Source organism: Rhinolophus sinicus, linkage group LG05 (genome assembly GCF_036562045.2).
Source record: "Rhinolophus sinicus isolate RSC01 linkage group LG05, ASM3656204v1, whole genome shotgun sequence".
Classification (NCBI taxonomy): domain Eukaryota; kingdom Metazoa; phylum Chordata; class Mammalia; order Chiroptera; family Rhinolophidae; genus Rhinolophus; species Rhinolophus sinicus.
The window spans coordinates 74,642,891-74,661,415 of NC_133755.1; positions in this window are offsets into that span (position 1 = coordinate 74,642,891).

Sequence of the window (18,525 nt, forward strand, 5' to 3'; positions counted from 1 at the left end):
AGTTGTGTGTCAGTTTTTATATTGTTTAGTGTATTTTTTATATTTACTGTCTATTTCATCTGTTTCCTTTGCTTTTTAAAAATTGGTTGTATTCATTACATTTTGCAGTTAGGCTGGTCCCTGTTTTGGTGAATACATTTAACACCAGCATCTTTGTGGGACCCGCGAATCCCTCTCATCTTTACCTCGGCTCCCACTGTCTTGTTCCCAGCTTTGATGGCTCCCCGGGACCGCCTCAGCTGTCGCCAGCACCCACTCTCGAGTCCTCCTTTTCTCTGCCTTCTGTCACTTTGAAGGTTGGGTTATTTTTGCCCTGGAGCGTGCAGTGTACACACACTCCCTTTTCTTGCCACTCTGTCAGCCTCGGACGGACACAGCAGTGCGTGCAGGCCTGCATTCGTCCTGTGCTGTGGCTGACATGCCCGTCGTCTCCCCACTGGACAGGGCTGCTGTGCAGGTTGTCAGCACGGGCTCCCAGCACAGCTGTCCCCAGGCGCTGTCTGTCTAGAATGGGTGGTCTCCTCTCTCCCCTTCTGTCTCTTTTCTTCACCACCTTCCGGTCACTTCTCTGGCCTCTCCCTTCAGGCTGCCCTTGGTGGCCTGCGTTCCGTCCCGTACTTTCCATCCCATCTCCCTCTGCCTGTCTGCAGTCTCCGTAGAGGCTCCTGCCTCGCACAGGTCTCTTGGTTACCTGGGGTGCTCCCTCCACGTTACTGCTAGGCGCTCCAGGACATCCCAGCCCCGGGGCCGTTGTTGGTTGACACCTCCCGGAAGGCTGGGGTCCACTGTGCCATGGGCTCTCCCTGCGCTGTCCATCGGGCCTGCAGGTGTGAGGAGGCTGGGTCCCCATGCTGGTGCTGCGTGGAACGGGGTTGGGGGGAGCTGCAGGAACAGAGAAAATGGAATCAGAGTGAAGGGGAAGGCAGACCTGCTACCTGGTACACATTGGGAAGTTGCTCAGGAAAGTCAGCTGTCACCCTCATGCTCTGGACCAACTGCAGCCCCCACTCCCGCACTCACCTGAGCACCTGCAGCCCCCACTCCCGCGCTCACAGGAGCACCTGCAGCCCCCACTCCCACACTCACCTGAGCACCTGCAGCCCCCACTCCCACACTCACAGGAGCAACTGCAGCCCCCACTCCCGCACTCACAGGAGCACCTGCAGCCCCCACTCCCGCACTCACCTGAGCACCTGCAGCCCCCACTCCCACACTCACCTGAGCACCTGCAGCCCCCACTCCCGCACTCACCTGAGCACCTGCAGCCCCCACTCCCGCACTCACCTGAGCACCTGCAGCCCCCACTCCCACACTCACAGGAGCACCTGCAGCCCCCACTCCCGCACTCACCTGAGCACCTGCAGCCCCCACTCCCGCACTCACCTGAGCACCTGCAGCCCCCACTCCCGCACTCACAGGAGCACCTGCAGCCCCCACTCCCGCACTCACCTGAGCACCTGCAGCCCCCACTCCCACACTCACAGGAGCACCTGCAGCCCCCGCTCCCGCACTCACAGGAGCACCTGCGTCCCCCACTCCTGCACTCACCTGAGCACCTGCAGCCAGCTTGCTCCCTGGGAGCTGGGGTGGGGGCAGGGGCACACTGGCACACCTGACTCCAGACCCAGTGATGTGGGTTCTGGGTATGGATATACGGGAAGCGGGGGAAGGGCCCGGCCCCAGGCCCCCCAGCCCCCAGTGTCCCGGCCTCCCCAGCACCTGGCACAACTCGGGTGACCCAGGCTCGGTGCCCCTTTAACAGGAAGAACTGCTCCTCCAGCTTGCGGAAATCCTTACGGGTCTGGAGCCAGGGCTACCATTCCAGCAGGAATGGGAGATGCTGTGCTTGGAGGCAGGTTGTCCTCCGTGTCAGCTGAGGCAGCCGCCACAGGGACAGAGGACCCTGACCTGGCCCCAGCGACTACTCCCAGCCTCGGACAGCTGGTGTCTGGGGCAATGTGTTCAGGAGACAGGGTCATGGGGAGCCCTGTTAGCAGGGGTCCTGGGACCAGGGGCTGGCAGGACTGTCCTCAGCGTGAGCCTGTGGTTGTGCTGTACCCAGGCCAGGCTCCGGGCATTTCCCGGGTGTCCTCCCTCAGTCCCTCATCTCTGGGCAGCAAGGGGGCTTTCCTGGCTATTTCCCTCATCTCAGGCCCTTACTTGTGGCCCCCTCCCCATGGTTGTGTGACTGCTGATGACCGGGTCTGCTCTGTGGTCAAGGGGAGCCCCCACTGGGACCCTCAGGGCATGGCCTCTGGTATTGGGCAGAACTGGGGGCAGGTCCTGAGGGGGAACTCACAGGGCCAAGAAAAAGCGGACCCTGTTTTAGAGGCGTCCAGGCAGCCCCACGGGGCCAAAGTGCTCTACTACCATGGACAGCAGGTACCGTGGACAGGGCACAGGGGTCAGGGCCTAGACAGGTGGGGAGGGGGTCTCAGGGTGCAGGGGTCAGGGCCTGGATGGGTGGGGAGGCCCGAGCGAAGGCCCCAAGGAAGGCAGGGAGCAAAGGCCTGAGCAGGTCTTCCAAGGCTGCTGCCTGCCCCCATGGGGCCGTGACCCCAGTCCCTTCTGGCCCTCCTCATTTGTGCTGTAGGTATCTTGTGGGACACTGAGGAAGATATCACCTTCCAGAAAGCTCTGGGTAATGGGGTCCTCTGTAAAGGAAGGTAGAGGGATGAGAGTTTGGAGCAGCCCTGCTGGGGGAAGTGAGGGGGCTGTGGGCATTTCAGAAGGAGGGGACGGGAAACTTCTCCAGGCCCTGTCTCCCAGCAGTGGAGGACAGGGAGCCTTCACAGTAGGGACAGCTGCTGTCCCTCCCACTGACACACAGAGGGACTGTCTTCTGTGGGCAGGGGCTTGCTGTGTTGTTTAGTCTTCACACGTGGGAGATGGCCTGTGCATGCTACAGAGGTGTGGCCCATTGCCAAAGTTTAAGAAATTTGCTTCAAGTGGTTGTGCCTGGACCTCTGTGACACCGCGTCCTTGTCACTTGCTCTGTGACTGCAAGGCCTCCCTGCCCCGAGTAAGAGTTCCAGCCTGGGGCACAGGCATCCCACCCTCCCCAGACCCCTCACTCCCAGACAGTGGCCTGCCCCGCCCCCACAGGTTCGTCTGGGATTGGAGTTGTCCCCTGGAGGTGCTTGTCTGTTAGAGGACAGGGAGAAGCAGCTGTCCTGTTCCTTTTGGCATAGGTGACACCTCTGTGGAGATGGGTGACATTCTCTAGTCATAGATGTCTATTAAAGCGACACCTCCCTGCATCACCCACACTCAGGAGCATCAGGTGATTCGAGAGAGGGGACAGAGGGCGAGTGGCCGTGCCTGCCTGCCCTTCCATGCACACCCTTCTCTTTGGTCTTTGCTCGGAGTCTGGGACAGCGGACATGGTGTTCAGTGGGGTCCTGGCCTCTCTGTTACCCAAACATGGAAGGGAGCCCGCCTGACTGTGACGGGGCCATTCCTTCCTGCTTAAGCTACTTCCTGTGAAACCTAATCATAATTAAAATGGCAATAACGGTAGCTAACAGTTACTGATTGCTTATTGAACTTCAGCTATTGATTGGTGATGGGCTGTGAGGTAAGATGCATGACACCTGATTGCAGGGGAGGGCCATCATTTGTCTTGGCTCCTTGACGGTGGTGAGGGCCCTTTACATTTGGGATTAGAACTCAAGTGTGAACCGTGCTTAAGGGAAGAACTGCTAGTGGCAGGGGCAGCTGAGCCTCAGTCACATTTCCACTAGGGTCAAGCTGGGTGACCTTCCCTCATCAGGTGAGCATCCCTGGGAACCACCAAATCAAGGGTGATTGAACCCAACAAAAATACGACCGAGAGGCCACACGTTGCAAAGGCCCTGGGGCTGACCGTGGCACTGCCTCCTGCCCCTTCAGGAAGGCCAGTGTCTCCCCCCACAGGACGGTGTCCCTCCTGACTGGCAGTGTTCCCTGCCCTCGTGGCTCCGTGTCCTCTAGGCAGCCCCTGAGGGAGTGTCTGCTTTGCTCTCTTCTCCTCCCCCATTTCCCTCCCCTTTGCCCACCTCTCCTCCTGCTCCCCCAGCTGCAGACCTGTTGTCATTCCTACTGAGCTGCAGTCCTCATCAGGAGACTCATGGGTGACCCCATCACCTCCCCCTGGGACTCCTTGGAGGAGCTAGGACCCTCCTGGCCCAGTGCAGGATCCATGTGAGCATGTGGCTGCCACTCAGTCACCAGAGCACAGCTTCAGAACAGGTGACAGGAGGGCTGGCACAAATGACAAAAGGGCTGGCATAGCCAAACCTCTAGGTCACATGGCTCCCAGGATTCTGGAGCCTTGCCAGAAATGGTGGCACAGCATTCCACCATCACCCAAGGAACTGGCCCTGGGGGTGGGAGTCAGTGTCCCAGCCTGAGCTCCTGGGTTACCCCCACCCCCACCCCATCATCCCAACATTACCAATGCTTGGAAGCTCATCTCTTTTTTTTTTTTTTTTTTTTTTTTTTTAAAGATTTTATTGGGGAAGGGGAACAGGACTTTACTAGGGAACAGTGTGTACTTCCAGGACTTTTTTTCCAAGTCAAGTTGTTTTCCTTTCAATCTTAGTTGTGGAGGGTGCCGTTCAGCTTCAAGTTGTTGTCCTTTCAGTCTTAGTTGTGGAGGGGGCAGCTCAGCTCCAGGTCCAGTTGCCGTTGCTAGTTGCAGGGGGCACAGCCCACCATCCCCTGTGGGAGTCGAGGAATTGAACCAGCAACCTTGTGGTTGAGAGCCCACTGGCCCATGTGGGAATCGAACCGGCAGCCTTCGGAGTTAGGAGCATGGAGCTCTAACCGCCTGAACCACCGGGCCGGCCCAAGAAGCTCATCTCTTAAACCAATGATTCCAAATGAAAGTGATACGTCCACGTGTCAAACACTGAGAAAATACAGAATTAAAAGTTGGTTGATTCCTCACCCATAACATGCAGTTGTGAGAAATAATGCAGAGATCCCATCACACAATTTCCCCAGTGGCGCAAACGTGCCCAGCCATAGCACAGTGTCACAGCAGGACACTGCCGCTGCAGTCCGCTCACCTGGTTCAGATGTCACCAGTGTTATAGCACTCGCTCGTGTGTGTATTTAGTTCTATGCACGGTTATCACGTGTGTACGTGTGTGACCAGCATGGAGGTGCATAACCGTGATGACAGAACAAGGGCCCCTCATGCTACCCTTTCACAGTGTCCCCAACCCCTGGCAGCCAATAGTCTCTTCTCCATCTCTCTAATTTGTAATTTCAAAAATATTACACAAATGGACTTAGCATAATTCCCTTGAGAATCACTCCAGTTGTTCATAAGTCAGTAGTTCACATTTTATTGCTTGGCCGTACCTCATGGTCCTGTGGCAAAGTGTGTGCTTACTTTTGTAAGAATCGCCACACTCTTGTAAGAGTCGCCCTGTCATTTTACGGCTCCTCCAGTCACAATGAGCGGCCCAGCTTCTCCACCTCTGCCAGCCTGGGTGTTATCACTAGTTCTTACTTTCCCCTTATCTTACTGTGGTTTTAGTTGGCATTTCCCTGATAGGCAATGATGTCGAACACCGTTGCATGGGTTCTCTTGCCTTCTGTATGTCCTCTGTCTGTTCATACCTTTTCCAACTGACTCGTTCCCTTCTTTACTTTTGGGCTTCGAGAACTTCCTATGCATTCTAGATACCAGTCCTGTGTAAGATCCGTGAGGAGCACATTCCCCCCGTCTGTAGTGTGTCTTTTTCACACTCTTACCAGGCGTCTCACAGAGCAAACCTAAGTTTTGACGAGATGCAGTTCACCGAGTTTTCCTCTTTTGGAAAGTGCTTTTGGTGTCAGTCTAAGAGCTCTTCTCCGAGCTCTAGATTCCCAAGTTTTGTCCCGCGCTTGTTGTCTGACATTCCACGTTGAGTTAACTTTCCTCCAGTGAATTGTTTTTGGTCCTTGTCTAAAGTCACATGTCTATTTCTGGGTCCCCTACAATATCCCATGGACCTGCCCGTGTCCTCGCACCGGCCGCCCTGTCCCCACGTCTGTAGCTGTAGCCGAGCCTTGATGCAGGCCACCTAGTCCTCTCACCCTGTCCCTTTTCACAACCGGGAAGCCCCGGCAGGCCTGCGCCTTTCCCTGTGAATTGAACCATGAGCTTATCTCTGTCTAGAAAAAGATTTTGTTGGGTTCTGAAACGAATTGCATTAAGTCTTCAGATTAACTTGGGGAGTGTAGTGACTTGTGCTCATGAAATATACTTAGCCCAGAAAAGACAAGACCTTATGGAAGAAGGACTTCAAAACTATTTGAGGCCAGCCCTGTGAGTAGGAGCCAGAACTGAACTTGTTGGGGAGATGGTATAAGGCTCTGATTCTCTGAGAAATTAAAAATAATGCTTTTCCTATCTTATAAAAACTTCCAAATATCCAGCAGAGTTGAAATAATTGTACAGTAAGCACCTGGATACGTGTGACCTAGACCCTCCAATGAGCGAGCACGTCAGGATGAACGTCACCCTGTCTGCTCAGCTGGCCATGCCTCGCCGTTCTTCAGCCCATCTGTTTTCAAGTAGCTTCATTGTGTGTAACTTGTACGGCATACAATGCACTCACTTGAAATACACAATGCAGTGAATCTGAGCATATTTGCGGCGACTTGAATAATTGTCACCCTGTCTATCTTTACAGCATTTCTGTCTCCGCAGAGGACCTTGCTCATTTGCCAGCACCCCCATTCCCAGCTCCAGCCCCACACAGCCACGAATCCCTCATTTCCCTACTGATTTGCCTTCTTTGGAAATTCCATGTAAATACAACCATGCACACATTCTCTGGCTTCTGCTGTCCTTCACCAAACTTGTCTGGACGGGTCCGCCGGTGGTGCAGCTAGTTAGTGCCAGGTAGTAACTCACTGTGAAAACTGTATCTGTCCACGTGTTCAGAGGCAGATGGATGTTTGGCTTCTCTCACTTCCTGTTACTGTCAGGAATGTTAGTGCTCACGTCTGTGTGTGGACACATTTTCGTTTTTCTTGCCATGGAATTGCCCAGTCACATGCTGGAAACTGTGTATTTGACCTTTTGAAAAACTTCCATACTGTCCTGCAAAGTGAACGCCCCATTTTTCATCCCACACATAGTGTGTGAGGGTTCCAGTTTCTCCACCTTCTGTGTTTTATTACCTTTTGTTGTTACTGTAATACCTGTATTTTTCATTCTAGCCAGTCTAGTGGGCATGATATGGTAGCACCGTAGTTTGGATTGGCATTTCCCTGATAGCTCCTGGTGTGGTGATTATAGGTCATTTGTATGTCTTTTTTGGAGAAATGTCTGATCAGATCCTTTGACCATGTTTAAATTGGATAATTTGTCTTTTTATGATTGAGTCATAATTATGCTTTATGTATTCTAATATAATTCCTTTATCAGATAAATAATTTGGAAATATTTTCTCCTATGTTTGGTCTTTTCAATTTCCTGGTGGTATCTTTTTGAGGCATCAAAAGTTTTAAATATCAATGATGTCCAATTTATCTTTTATCCCCCTTTGATTGCTTGAGGTTTTGGTGTCATATTTAAGAACTGACTACCTAATCCTGAGCTTTGAAGATTTATGCCTGTGCTGTCTTCTAAGAGCTTAACAGCTTTAGCTCTTACATTTAGGTCTTTGATTCACTTGGAGTTGATGTGTGTGTGGTGTGTGTAGGGGTCCCCCGTCACTCTTTTCCATGTGGTTGTCCAGTTGTCTCAGCGCCATTTGTTGAAGAGACTGTTCTTTGTCCATTGAATGGTCTTGGCACCCTTGTCAAATATAGTAGGAAAGTTTGTAAACAAACAGACTGGTCATGAGTGGGACGAGCCACCTGGTGAGGCGTGGGTGCCCTGTCTGAAGCTTATTAGCTTCACTGGCAGCACTTGGGAACATGGAGAGGAGATGGTTATGGGGAAGGAGGTGGCTGGAGGTTGCTCTCTCCCCCCTCCTCCCTCTCTTCCTCTCTCTCCCCTTCCCTCTCTTCCTTCCCCTCCTTTCCTCTCTCTCCCTCGCCCTCCCCGCAGGTTCTTGCCGCTGACATTCTCTGGACTTCACAACAGACTCATTTTCTCCTTGTGAGATATGACTCTTGGAGGGCAGTCAGTGTCCCTACCTCCCATTGCTGACCCCCAAAACATCTCATACACAGCCTTCCTTGCTTTTGAGGTGCACACATGTGACTTAGGGTCGTGTAGCCACTCAAGGCTCTGAATCAGAGCAGAGCAGCTACACTTTGCTGATGTGGACGGTGGGCATGGGGCCAGGGCGAGTCTTTTGACTCCCGGGGGGCCAGCGCAGCTGTCCCTTGCCTCTGCTCGGTGCTCCCACTCTGGGGCCCGGTTGGCCTCCTTCCCTAGCACTCAGTGATTCGCTCTGCTCTGTATCCCGTTGTAAGCAGATGACCCTTTAAACAGCCAGAAGGGGTTCTGGTGCCTAGAAGAGGAACCAGCCAGGGCATTGTCTCTTAGCTCCAGTTGTAACCACCGGCCTGGACAGAAGCTCAGGCCCCAGGCAGCTGGCCCCGGCCGGGGACGCAGCGGTTCAGCAGCAGCGGTGTGAAGAAGCCAGTTCCCTCCACCTGTCACTCGTGTCCCACCCCATCTTCTCGTTTGCAATCTGCGACTCCAGAGCCTCGTCCCTAGTGTGCTGGCATCTTCTGTCCCGGGGGTGCCCAGCGGGTCAGCCAGGGCAGCTCTGACATCATCCGGGACTGGCTCCTTGGAAGGGCCATCTCAGGAGCAGCCAGAAGAATTAGAATGGGGGTTCTCCCATTCTGTGTCATGCCAGCCCCCCCACCTCCACTGCAGCAGCCCAGCCTTCTTCCTCGTCAGTGCACTGGACACGACTCAGGCTGCTTTGGCTGTCACCTCCTTGGTGCGCTTTGCAGCTATAGACCATAGCGGGGTGCAGTCTCCTCACTTCTAAGTCGGAACCCATGTAGAATACTGCCACGATGTAAGGTACCCTGTCCCGAAGTGTCCTCTCCCGGGAGCTGGAGACCCAGGGGGCTGTTTCCTTGGATAATACAAGCACAGGTCTGGAGACTGGGTCCAGTGTGAAGCAGATGCTTGGGGTCATTTCCCAGTCACCTCCTGCCCTGCAGGGTGGGCTGGCTGGTGGTTTGGGCAGTTCACGGGCTGGTTAGGGGTGGCCGAGCCCGTGTACCCCTTTGGCGTGGGGCATGTGATTCCGTCAGTGGCCAGCAGGTGGCACCCGCCACACACCCTGTGTGCAGCCTCCAGGCGTTCTGGCGGGAAGATCTCAGCTCAGCAGCCCGGCCCCCGCTTAATCACATGGAAGGGACACGCAGGAACTACTGGCACTTGTGTAAACACGCGTGCTCGGAGCAGCTGCCAGTGGGGACGAGCACAGAGGGAACACAGCGAGAGGTCTCCTGAGGACAGGCTATAAAAGGAACACCCTGTGGGTTTCAGTCTAAGAGCCTGCAGTTAACCTTTGTGACTCATCCAAAGAAACATTTAGAACCCGGAAGGACGACGATAATGCACGTTGTGGACTGCAGCCGGGTCCTTGGGGTGCCCCCCACTCGCTCTCCTACGACACATTTTAGGGGCGACCAGGGCTCCTGCCGGAGCGCAGGGCCACCTCCCAGCCTGGCCTGGCTGCACCTTCTGGAACGGCCTTGGCTTGTGGCTGTAGTCTTTGTGCCTGGCAAATTGCCAGCTCCTGGGAAACAAGCAGGAAAGTCTACTTGACTCTCATTCTGCCATTAATAAAACTGGCACCAGCTGAATATGGAGCTGAAGGGGACACATCGCAGCAAACAAGCAGTGGGATGTGGTCAGCAGTGGGGCAGTGAGAACCGGGTGATTTTAATTTTATTATGTGGGGACACAAAAATCCGGTGGGTACACACTACATGACACTGAGCATCTTACCATGTTTAAGTGCAGGGGCCTTAGGCACAGTGACATGCCGTGCAGCTGTCACCATCATCTCCAGAACTTTTCCTTGTGTAAAACAGAAACTCTGCATTGGACACTCACTCCCCTCCCCTCCCCCAGGCCTGGCACCACCATCTACTTTCTGTCTCTGTGAATCTATTTTAAGCACCTCACATAAGAGGAATCATACAATATTTGTCCTTTTGTGGCTGGCTTATGTCACTTAGTATGATGTCCTCGGGGTCCATTTGTGCAGTAGCAGGTGTCAGAACTTCCTTTTTAAAGCTGAGTAATGTTCCACTGTGTGGATGGACCCCATTTTATTTATCTGTCCATTGTTGATGGATGTTTGTGTTGTTTTCATGTGTTAGCTGTTGAGTGCAGATGTCTCTCTGAGACCCTGCTTTCAATTATTTTGGGTAAATACCGGAACTAGCCTCACTGGGTCACAAGGAAGTTCTATTTTCAAGTTTTTGAGGAACCTCTGTACTGTTTTCCATAGTGGCTGCACCAATCTGGATTCCCACCAACAGTGCACGAGGGTTCCCTTTTCTCCAAGCCGGCACTAGTTATTGTCTGTTCTTTTTTCTTGTTTTTTTTTTTTTTGATGGTAGCCCTCCTGATAGGTGTGTAGGGCTGTGTGGACACTAAGTCTGTTTCTTCGAGGAGTTTCTCCCGAGTGGGCTAGGCTCCTGATGTCCTCTCATGATGGTGCTGTGACAATAAAGAGACGTCTGCCAAGCTGTCTCCAAACCTCTGCCCATAGGCCGTGTGTGTGGGCACATCTAAGCCTGGCACCTGCACCCCAGGGACATACTTGTGTGTGGGCACCTCTAGGCCTGGCACCTGCACCCCAGGGATGTACTTGTGTGTGGGCACATCTAGGCCTGGCACCTGCACCCCAGGGATGTACTTGTGTGTGGGCACATCTAGGCCTGGCACCTCCGCCCCAGGGATGTACTTGTGTGTGGGCACATCTAGGCCTGGCACCTCCGCCCCAGTTACACATGTGTGTGGGCACATCTAGGCCTGGCACCTCCGCCCCAGTTACACATGTGTGTGGGCACATCTAGGCCTGGCACCTCCGCCCCAGTTACACATGTGTGTGGGCACATCTAGGCCTGGCACCTCCGCCCCAGGGGTGCACTTGAGGGCAGCTCTGTTTGGACCAATCTTAGATCACCAGCATTTCCTGAGGTGTCACCAGGCTGCTGCTTTGAAGAGGACACAGCTTCAGGTCCTCTGAGGACGGGAGAAGGTAGGCTGGTCTGAGGCCCAAGAGTCCCCTCCCCGGCCTGGAGCAGCTCAGGTCTCTTGGTTCCACCTGCCATTACTGTTGTGGGTCGGCCTCTTATTTCTAGATTCATTTACTGAAAACATTCCTGTGCCTCTCTGGGGCACATGCTCGGGGCCGACGCAGGCCAGTCGAGGCCGTCTGTCCCCAGAGCTGAGACTGCCTGGGGAGTGCAGAGTCTCCCAGGGAGTGGCTGAATGCTGGGGCGCCCGCTGCAAGCTCTTCTGGTCTCTGTCAGCTCCAGCATCTGCGCCATGAAGGGAACTGGACGACTGGAGGCGCCGGAGGTCTCAGGGAGCCGCTGAGCTACACGCCCGCGTCCGGAGCAGCATAGGTGCTCTTTGTCCTCCAGGCATCTGCTCAGCACAAGATGGGAGAAGCGTGTGGGGCCCAAGTGGGGCAGAGAGGAGAGCGCTCAAGTGTGAGAGTCTTTCTCACCCACCTGCATTCAGGTGACAGCCGACAGTGACAGCTGCTGGCAGGTAGACAGGCAGATGTGCTTCCTGCAGTGTGTATGGTGGGGATGGCAAACCTGCGGTGCCAGGCAGGGTGGCCAGGGACAGGTCCCAAACAGGAGTTGCCCCTTCCTAGCTAACGTGAGGTGACACTTGGGAAGGCCTCAGCTGTCCAAGTGAGCGTTCTGCCCGAGCCCTGCCTATTTGTGCAGTGGCCCAGCTGCCCGGGGCGGAAACAAGACTTTCAAGGTCAGGAGGATTCCAGTCTTACTGTAAAATGCACGACAGTTGTCAGCGCTGCCGTGGTCGTTGGCTGATGACAATGGACCAGCTGTGCTCATGGCTTCGTTAAGGGAAGGCAGCCAGGCTACTCCAATGCCCACCTTGGTCGACAGCTCAGTTTGCATCTCTCCCCGCCCCCCCATCTCATTCTTTCTTGACGATGTCCCCATGTGACAGCAGGGTGTCCCGCTTTACAGCTGGGGAAACTGAGGCTGGGAATGAGGGCCAGGAGGGCTTGGGCAGGCCTAGGGTCTCGAGACCTGCAGGGCACCCCATCCCGACCCCGGGTACCTGGCCTCTGTGTTTGGCTGGTGTGTGAGAGTCTTTCCAGGAGACAAGCAGAGTCTGTGTGTCAGCATTAGGGCAGAGACTGAAAACATAGCCTGCTCGTTTGACAGGAATGGCACGCAGGGTCCCACGGGTCACTCACAAGCTACGTGACACACGTTCTGCTCCTGGGAGCCCGCTCCCCTCTCATAGCTCCTCTGTTACCTGGCCAGGGCAGGCACCACGGGCCACATCTTCTCCCAGGAGGGCACAAGTGCTAGGAGCAAGGCCCGGGGTGGGGTGGGGGACAAGCAGCAGGAAGCCGCCGGCTCCCTGACAGGAGCCCTGGGAACGGCCAAGCTGGGTGTTCTTAGCTCAGTCAGTATTTTTTGCAGATTCACTGGAGTTTGACTGCAAAGCACCCTGCACCTTCCTGTGGCTTTGAAATCGGGACTGTGGGTGGCGTTCAGCAGGGTGTGGGGCCACGGCTGGGGGCCCCCATGGTCCTCCATGCCTGTCAGTGACAGCCTTCATTTGGGGACTGTCATGGTTTCATGGTGTTCGGCTGCAGGGACATCTGGGTTTCTTTGTGATTTCACAGAAGCGGGGATCGGTGGTTGGCGTAGAATGTGGCAGTGTAGGGACTCCTGTGTTGGCCCAACAGCGAGTGTCCCAGGCGGGTGAGCCTGGAGGTGGTGGGCAGTTTGCTGAGCTGCAGACACCAACCGCAGGCACCTCAGATCTCTGTTCAGGTGTAAGTTTGCAGTAGGAACACAGCCGACCTCCATCGTTGTCCCCTAAGAAAGAAGGAGCATCGTGCTCCGCTTCCTAACGAGGAAGAAAGAGGATTGTGGTGTCTAGAACCCAGGCCATGTGTCAGTCCTCATGCTCATGGTGTCCCCGTCCCTCTGACACCCACACACGCTCCCTGCCCCTTTGAATGGCAGGTGCTCCCGCTTACCCGCCCCACGTCCTTCATATTGGTTCCAGCAGATTTCTGAAGGCCACGCTGTCCTGTCTCTCCAGGTCTAGGAACGCACACATTCACCGTTGAGGCCGCTGTCCCCCGCTGGGCACCTGCCAGGCCTGCTCTGCCTCTGCCCGCACTCCAGGGGCTGCTGCCCGAGTGGCCACTGGGACAACCCCCTTCTGTGGGGGATGGAACGCGTCATGTCCATTTGCTGCTCCTGGGGCCCACTGGTGGCCAGGTTGTGGTCCCTTCTGTGCCTTTCTGAAGGCGTGTCATTGTCTTGGTGGAGATGCCCTATTCTAGATGGGACAGACCACCAGGGTTCCCTCCCAGCCTCTGTGGGGGCTTCCCTACAACAAATACCTTAAAGGATGGTGGGGACAGTTTGTAGACAGATTTTTTGGAGAACAGAGGTGGGACCCTTAAAAAACACTGAGATATAATTTACATCAAGTACAACGGACCCATTTTAAGTGTAGCCTGAAAGAATTCTGACACTTATGTGTAGTCGTGTAACTGGCACCACAATCAAGACATGACATACTCGTCACCCCAGGAAATACCCTTTCACCTCGTTGGACTCACGCCTCCCCTGGGCGCCAGCAACCGGTGCCCTGTTTCCTATCACCGTATCTTTGACTTTCCTAGAATTTCTTATATGTGCAATCGAATGGTATGAGGTCTGTGCATCCGCCTTCTCTCACACAGTCTGATTTATTTGAGATTTGTCCGCGTCATCACGTGTCAGCGGTCAGTCCATTTCCCTTGCTGAGGGGTTCGCTTTGTGGGGACGCACCACCATCTGGCTTCCCGTTCACCCGCTGATGGACATTCGAGCTGTTTCTAGTGTTTGGTGACAGGGATGGAGCTGCTGGGAGCCTTCCCGATGATCCCAGTGTGAACTTCTGTCTTCGTTTCTCCTGGGCCAGTACCGGGAGCGGCTTGCTGGGTGACAGGGTGATGTGTGTGCACTTGGTAAGATACGGCCCACCTGTCCCCAAAATGGGCATTCTGGTCCAGGACACGTAATTGGCCTTCCCGACATTCATGGGTGTCTCTCTTGAATGGTTTTCAAGAAGTTTTGTGGATTCCATCTGTAGTTAAGGAATGTGGCTTTTAGGCAAAAGATGGTAACCTGTCTCTGGATGAGAGGGCTGTGGCTTTGAACTCTGGGTGCTGACATGGTTTGTGTCATCCTCCTGAGGAATACACGCCCCTCCCACCACAGCGCACGTGGGAGCCAGGTCCCCGAGTGTCCTTGCAGCCCTCAGGTGGCAATTTCAGGTTCATCCTGTGTTGGGCAGAGGAAAGAACATGGCGGTCAAAGTGACTCGTCATGGAGAGTGTCATGGCACGCCGGCCTGTCCCCTGTCCTGCCCTTTATCCCACGTGTGGAGGCACAGGTAGGGTCAAGTTTAAATTCAACATGATGAGTACTTGGGATCAAGGAAGGTTGCTGTCAAATTCTGGGCTTGGGGTCAGTGGCTCCGTGTTTCACACCTGGTGACACTGACTCCCCATTATGATAAGAGTTCTCAGGGTGGAAGCACTCGCTTTGGGCTCGAACTTCCTGCACAGTTTTCAGAACCCACAGTACTTTGGAGGTGGTGGCACGGGCCTCTGTGTGTCCCTGGGAAGACGTGCGCTCACTGAGCCTCGGCACATTCCCAAGGGTGGCCTGGGTGCTGTCCTGGAGCCTTCACCTTTCTGCCTACGGGGTGATTTGTCAGCATCATGGCAGGCATGTGCCATGTCCCCAGTCATGAGACTTGTGGCTTATTTATCACTAAGTAAAACTTGGCCTGTGAAGAGAAGACTCTCTCACGTTGTCCTAAGTTCTCAGCTGCAGCCTCACTCACTTTTGCCAGTTTCTGAGGCTGCGGTGGCTGAGGGACCCCTCTTTGATTTATGGCTCAGTGGTCAGAGTCTGGACTTCAGTTGGGGACACACCTGGAGGTGAAGGCCCCAGGTCAGGTGTAGGTGACGTCGTGCCATCTGAAACCTGTTTGGAGTTGTCTCTATCTTTTCACTGAGAGCAGGGATTGGACACTAGGAATGTCACACCAGGAACTTCTGGGTGACAGCTCCATCTCTGCAAAAGTGTGGGGGTCCTGTCCCAGTGCCGCGCCACCTGAGAAGCCCTCCCGGTGGCAGCCCCCAGAACACAGCTTTCGACATGCAGGTGCCATGTCTTTCTTGGGCTCAGCTTTTCCTGTCACATCTGTGGCTCTCGGTGACAAGGTCCACCTACCTTGGTGTCATGCCAGTGTGCCCCCATCTCCTTTCAAAACTATCTTCAAAATCTCCCTGAAAGACAGCAGCAGGCAATGTCAGCTAATTTGTCTTGAATCCAGTAGTCACAGGGGTCCCGCCCCGGGAGAATGATGGCCTCCCGCACACACCCCGCTATTCAACCGAGAACGTGTGGGAAACAGCAGGATTTTTCCATTTCAAAATGAGCAGGTTTGGTTGGAGCTAGAAACCGCGGGGTTTAGTCACAGACCGGCTATAATTATGGGAAAAGCATTTTCTTTCAGTTTTGAAGCACATCACGCAGGATGCGCAATTCAGAAGGAGTTATGCTTAGCGGAGGCTCTTTCATGGGGGGACACTCCGCCTGGTTGGAAGGTGGTCCCGGCTGGGGAGGTGGCCTGGGGACCCCGTCTTGTCCTCTTCCAACTTCCATCCAGCCAAATGGAGCAGAAATGACAGAAAGTGACAGTGTCGGGGGAAGAGGCCGTGTGTTCTCCTTGCACACACGGGCTGAGAGAGGGAACTGGAAGACAGCTCTCCCGCCTGTGATGGCTGCCAGCTGACTGCACACGGAAGGCTGGTCGTGGGCCTCACAGGGCAGCAGGGGTGCCAGTTACCTCGGGTGCCACGTTGCTGGCCCTTCCCTGCCGACACGTTGTCATAAACACTCTGAACACATGTCTCCCGGATGCCCACCCTCCGCCAAGCACTGGGGATGTGAAGAGCCCACCAAGGACAGCATGTGGTGGGTCTGGTTCGTGGTGCAGGCCAGGAGCCCAGGCCTGGCTATGGGAGGGGACATCACTGGGACCCCGTGGGGCAGGGTCACAGCTGTGCTTCTGGGACAGATGGGGCTCGGACAGTCTCTATGGGCACAGCAGGAGTGGGTCACATGGAATAGAGGGCTGGGGCATCCCTACAGAGGCAGACGGGCTGACCCCGGTGCTCCGGGTGGTTGGTGCTGCTGAAGGCTTGGGCAGTAGGAGTGGACTCTGCCCCACGCGTCTCGGCCCAAAGCGTTGGGACAGTGGGTGCCGGGAGTGCTTCTGGAGGGTGACTGTGTGAAGCCTTGCCCTGGACAGGCTCGTTGCACAGCCCAGGGCCTTCCCTTCCTCTCCCCACCGTCTGAGCACCGAGCTGCATCTGGCTGCAGGTTCCTTCTGAGCACCGTCAGCGTCCATCCAGCTTCCCACAGACATCTGTGTCCTGCCCACCCTCTGAGTGTCAAACACAAACACCGCACACAGCTGTTGTCTGTGTGTGTGCATGTTTTGTGTGTGCATGCGTTATGCAGGCATGTGCCCATATGTGTGCATATGTGTGCATGCATGAGTGTGTGTGTGCATGTGTGCACTCACGTGCAAATATGGAACAGGAGCTCTGTGCTCCCCACCACTCTGAAGCCTGCAGCCTGGAATCTGCCCCGAGCTGCAGACACGCGTGGCCAGTCGCCCGCTCCATGTCCCCACCGGAACCTCTCCCAGGCGTCTTGAACCTAACACATCCTACACAGAACCCTTTATCTGCGCTCCTTTCCCCTTTCTTCCTCCAGACCCCACCCTCCCAATCTCAGAGAAAGTCCACTCCATCTCCCAGCTCTCCAGGGTGAAAACCCTGCCTCATCATCGGCTTCATTTTCTCTCACACCTGACCCTTGACCCGTCAGACTGGCACTCCCTTTGAAGTACCTGGCACCCACCGCTTCCCCACCAGCACTCACAGCCACCATCACACCCACCCCCTGGACCACAGCACTCCTTGCTTCTCCCCGTGCCCCCCGCAGGCTGCTCTCTGTATCTTCTAAAAACAAGTCAGACTGTTTCACTCCCTGCTCAAAATGCTCAAATGGCTCTGTTTCCCTCAGAATAACATTCCAAGTCTTTCCACAGTCCACAGGGCTCTGTGTGATCTGGTCTCTGGTGCCTCTGGACGCTCACCTCCAACTGTCTTCACTCCATCACACATTCCTCCTCTGTCAGACTGCTGGACATTCCTTAATAAGCCAGCACATACCTGCCCCCGGGCCTTTGCACAGGCTGCCTTCTCTACATGGAGCACTTCTGAGAGAAGCATGGCCAGTCCTTCCATTCCCTCTGGGTCCCTTATCACACAGGTTTTGCTGGGCACTCTGTACAAAATAGTAGCTCCTCCCCTTCATCCTTCTTTTTTTTTCTTTTTTTTTTTTTTAATAACCAAGAAATAAGCCTCATATCATGTGGTCTTTCTTAAAATACCAAAACACAGGAAAACTTTTAACCAAACATTTCTATTTCAGGGACTAGCCCAAACATTTGAAAAAAAATCCTAGTTCGCTTGACTTTCTGGAAGGATTTCTTCTGCTTTTTCAGAGTCACTGGTGGTGATGAGGACTCTAAAAGGCCAGTTGTCACCTAAGACATTTTGCGAGATTTGCGACAAAGTAACCCTCCGTCATTCTGCTTTCCTTTAGCTGCTGCGGCCTGTTTCTTTGTTACTTGTCATCACTGTGACGTTACTTTTGTTACTTGTCTGTCTCCTTGCTTTCCAGGAAATACTGAGAGCAAGGAACTTTGTCTTACTTTCTGGAAACTGTTTAATATGAGGTCTGACAATTAAGTTCGCTAACTCATCCTAGAAAAAATGCTACATACCTCATTGCTGAATATCACTATGGTCACCTTGGAAGTGCTCCCCTGGGGAAGCTATGCACCGATGCCTATGACATTGCCTAGTCCACCCTTCAAAGCATTTTGGAACTCTTTTTCTGGAACGACCATCAGAGCTGTCATCGTATTACCCTTGATGTCCTGAACGTCATCAAAATGTCTTCCTTTCAATATTTCCTTTATTTTTGGGTAAAGAAAGAAGTCACTGGGGGCCAGATCAGGTGAGTAGGGAGGGTGTTCCAATACAGTTATTTGTTTACTGGCTAAAAACTCCCTCACAGACAGTGCCGTGTGAGCTGGTGCATTGTCATGATGCAAGAGCCATGAATTGTTGGTGAAAAGTTCAGGTCATCTAACTTTTTCGCGCAGCCTTTTCAGCACTTCCAAATAGTAAACTTGGTTAACTCTCTGTCCAGTTGGTACAAATTCATAATGAATAATCC